The sequence below is a fragment of the Hylobates moloch genome, unplaced genomic scaffold, assembly GCF_009828535.3.
Source record: "Hylobates moloch isolate HMO894 unplaced genomic scaffold, HMol_V3 SCAFFOLD_33, whole genome shotgun sequence".
Lineage (NCBI taxonomy): Eukaryota > Metazoa > Chordata > Mammalia > Primates > Hylobatidae > Hylobates > Hylobates moloch.
This window is the reverse complement of record NW_026652308.1, coordinates 1,653,846-1,658,038: the sequence shown is the minus strand read 5'-3', so window position 1 is coordinate 1,658,038 and position 4,193 is coordinate 1,653,846.

Below are 4,193 nucleotides of genomic sequence, written 5' to 3'. Positions count from 1 at the left end.
CAGGAAAAAACAATAACAACAACTAATTATATCCTAACCATATGATCAAACAATCGTACTCTTTGATATTACCTGAAGGATGTGTATAGAAGCTTCATTTATAATTGCCAAAACTCAGAAGCAACCAAGATGTCCTTCATGGGCAGATGGATAAACAAACTGTGGTACTTTAGGTAATAGAACATTTTTCAGTGCCAAAAAGAAAATGAGCTATCAAGCCATGAAAAGACATGAAAGAAATTTAAATGCATGTTACTCAGTGAAAGGAGCCAATCTGAAAAGGCTACCTCCTATGTGTTTCCAATTATATGACATTCTGGAAAAAGCAAAATTATGAAGACAGTAAAAAGATCAGTGGTTGTCAGGGATTGTGGGCAAAAGAGTGATGAATAGGTAGAGCATGGAGGATTTTTAGGGCCGTGAAAATACTCTGTGTGATACTATAATAGTTAATACATATCATTAGACATTTGCCCAAATCCCTAGAGTATATACTAAGAGTGAACTCTAATGTAAGCCGTGGACTTTGGGTGATGATGTGTCAGTGTAGGTTCATCAGTTGTAACAAATGTACCAGCCTGATGGTTTTGTTAATAGCAGGGGAGGCTGTCCATGTGTGGGACAGAGGATATATAGGATATCTCTACACTTTCCTCCTCATTTTGCTGAGAACCTAAAACTGTTGTAAAAAAAATTTTAAATAAAAAGTAAGCAAATAAATAAAAAAAGTTCATGAGGAAAAAAGAAATGTATTTCCTTCTCATAAAAATTTAGGCAACGCAGAACTAGATCCTTCTAACTCATAGTTCTGCTGTCAACTGAGAGCTTTCAATGTGTGCTCTAAGATGACTCCTCCTTTCTGTCCATCACATCTGCATTCCAAAGAGAAAATTCTAAGAGAAGAGCAAGACTTTTCCCCCTCTACATCATTTCCTGGAAATTGCACACACTACCTCTGCTTATGTTCTGATAGAACGCAGTCATTGTTGGTACCTAGCTGCAAGGAAGTCTGGAAAGTGTGGTCTGATTCTGAGCATCCAAGTGTCTGGCTAATATCTGAGGTGTTTTTACTTACCAAGAAGATGAGAAAAGACGTTGATGCTTAATTGACAGTTTCTGCCATGCTATTCATTGGAGGAGAGGAACCTTTCCACCTTCTTCTCTTGACATCCACCTCTGCAATACTGACGTAAAGGATTTCAACCACTAATTCTCTCTTGGGCGAAGTACAGAGTTGCCCATCCTGACTGCGTTTTATACTTTCCTTGTATATCTCTGGCTTTCCTTACCACCAATCTCAATATGCAACCTCCCTTCCCTTTTCATCCTCTTTGTTTATCTTGCCCCTTACTGCTGTGGCTCCTCCAACTGTGTTCATGACACCACATTCTGGCAACAAACTCTGGAAGGAGGGTAGAGACCTTTCATACTGACCTGACACTCAAGACCATCAATCCAGATGACCACAGATGAGTTTTCCATCATCTCTCACATTGAATGCATATCACAGACTGAGCCTATCACCTATTTACCTTCAAGCAAACATTGAATCTCTGAAGTACAGACATGAATCCATTTTGATACCAAAGATACATTAAGAAATGATGAAAGAAAAACCACTAATACAGAGAAAGATGTCTATTTAGCCATTGTTTCTTTAAAAAATCAAGTCTAAACCCAATCTAAAAAGCTGTGATATGATCTTATCAGGCATTATGAAAGCAGTAGAAATGTATTTGGCGTTTGCTTTACTGATGCATAAATCTAAATTTTGTAAAACGGTATTAGTTGAATGGCTTTCAGTAACACAGCTGCTAAGGTAAGGTCAGCAGTGGAATTTCTAATATAGCCTGATTTTTCTGTAGGGTAGACAGCAAAATAAGCCATTGCTTTTTGTACATTTTTCTCCCTATTTAGAAGTACAATTTAATGTCATTGGAAGAGATACTTTTTAAATGTATAAAAAAATCATTTATTTGTTAAGAAGCAGGGACAGTACCATAAAAAGGGCCTTTTTCCTCAGAGCTATCCTCTCCTCAGCTAAATTTTCCTATTATAACAGAATTAAAGTGACATACACATGAAATGTGTTCATTATACGTCATGGATCGTACATAGTAGAAAATAGACTGTTCTAGAAATGCCAGTCTTGACTTGCCAGTCATCCGGTATCCTGAGGCCAGCATCACTTCTTAAACTTGTCTCTCTCTTATTGGTCAAATATCTTTGTTTACAATCCGGATATACAACTTTGAGTTTAAGGAATTGGAAACAAATGCATGCATTTGGTGGAATTTATTTTACAAATGAGTCAAATTTAGTGGATCAACCTCTTGAGGTTTAAGAATATTTTGATTCACTGTCTTATGTGATCTTTTTCTTCATCTCTACATCCTCGGAAGAACTTCCCTAAATACATTACTTTTCAAAGCTCTTTTGAGTTCAATTTATGTCTTCTGGATGTAATATTGTGCAGAGATCAGCCTCAAGGCCTCCCTGGATGATTCTGTTTGTATTTATTTGATTTAATTTTATACTTTCTGCAGAGATGGAAGCATGCCCCCAAAATGGCCCTCGGCAATGTGTTCATCACTCAGTTTAAGCATAGGACATAATTGCTCCTTCACTTCCCAGCAGGCAAGGTCCGGCTGTAGCATCAACTATGGGTTGGTCTTGTCTGCCGTCATTGTAGCATTGGAAACTTGAGTGGTCAAGGAACTAGGGAGTTAGAAGCACAGGGATTTAAAAAGGATTACCAGACAAGGTGCAGTGACTCACACCTGTAATCCTAGCATTTTGGGAGGCCAAGGCAGGAGGATCACTTGAGCCAGCCTGGACAAAAGTAGTGAGACTCTATTTCTACAAAAGGTAAAAAAGAATAATAACCAGGCATAGTGGCATTCATCTGTGGTTCCACCTACTAGGGAGGCTGAGCTGGGAGGATCATTTGAGCCTAGGAGGTTGAGGCTACAGTGAGCCTTGATTGTGCCACTGCCCTCCAGCCTGGTGACAGAGCGAAACCCCATCTCTTAAAATAAATAAATAGCATTACCTTTGGCCCTATTAGCTTTTCTCAAGACATCTGCCCCCAATCTTTTCAGACTAAAAACTAAGACACTTTTCTTGTTTACAAAATCCCTACATGCTATGGTAGCCATTCACCCTTTCAATCTCAAGCTTTCTTGGGCCCACAGTTGTGTATGCCAGGTGGTTTAATGAGACCTTGAGCTTCTCAAAAAACGTGATGTCTGCATGCTATTTTTAATTCTTTAACTCAACAAACATTTATTGAACTCTCACTTATGTACAAATACAAATGAAGAGGTAGCTGAAGCCTTACATAAGAATTGTTCCTCGCGTGGCTTTTACCCTAATGTTCAAACCGAGAGTTAGCTTTGTTACCACCACTGCTCACTTTGTGTTTAATTGGGTTTTGAAGGACCTGGAGGATTCTACTTGTGAAACAGACCCTGGGGCAATCAAAGAGAGAGTCGAGAAAACTGTTCAGAATCATAGAAGCAGGAAAGGGTATGATATATAGGAGGCACAATTAGCAATCCAGGGTCACTAGAGAATGAAAGGTGAGGGTAAGTGGGAAAGGCATGAAGCTGTAGAAATGTGAATTCAGAATATATAGCTCATATAAAATAATAAGACATGAATTTCAGAGATAGCAGGATTGTAGATTCTTTCTGTCATTATTAAATAAAAGTCAAGGGTTACATAATGAGATTCACCAAAGTTATACTGCTTGTACTGTCTTGTTCTTATTATGAAAAGGAAATAACTTTAACAAGCAATGAAAAGACCACATCTGGGCAATTTCTCTGGCTTCCACTATTGGTATGAGCCTCACATCACCAAAAACCAATTGGAAGGCAGCAATTATGCTTAAAATCTAAAGCTCTATCATCATCGTCAGAATCACTTCCTCTACATGTTGCTAATTCAGAACAGACACAACATGGGCTCTTTTTGTGGCCAAAGAGGAATTAACGTTATCTCAGGCTTCGTCCAGGTCCAGAGAGATTTCCATTTTGTAGCACATTTTCTACAATTTACTGTAGAGGCCTAAATAGAGCATTGCAACTTTAAAGAGGAGAAGTCAAGGGCATTTAGGATACTGGATAATCAGAGAAGGACTAATGTTCACTGGATCCAAAGGTCCAGGTGCTGTTCTTTGCCTTGGCTTG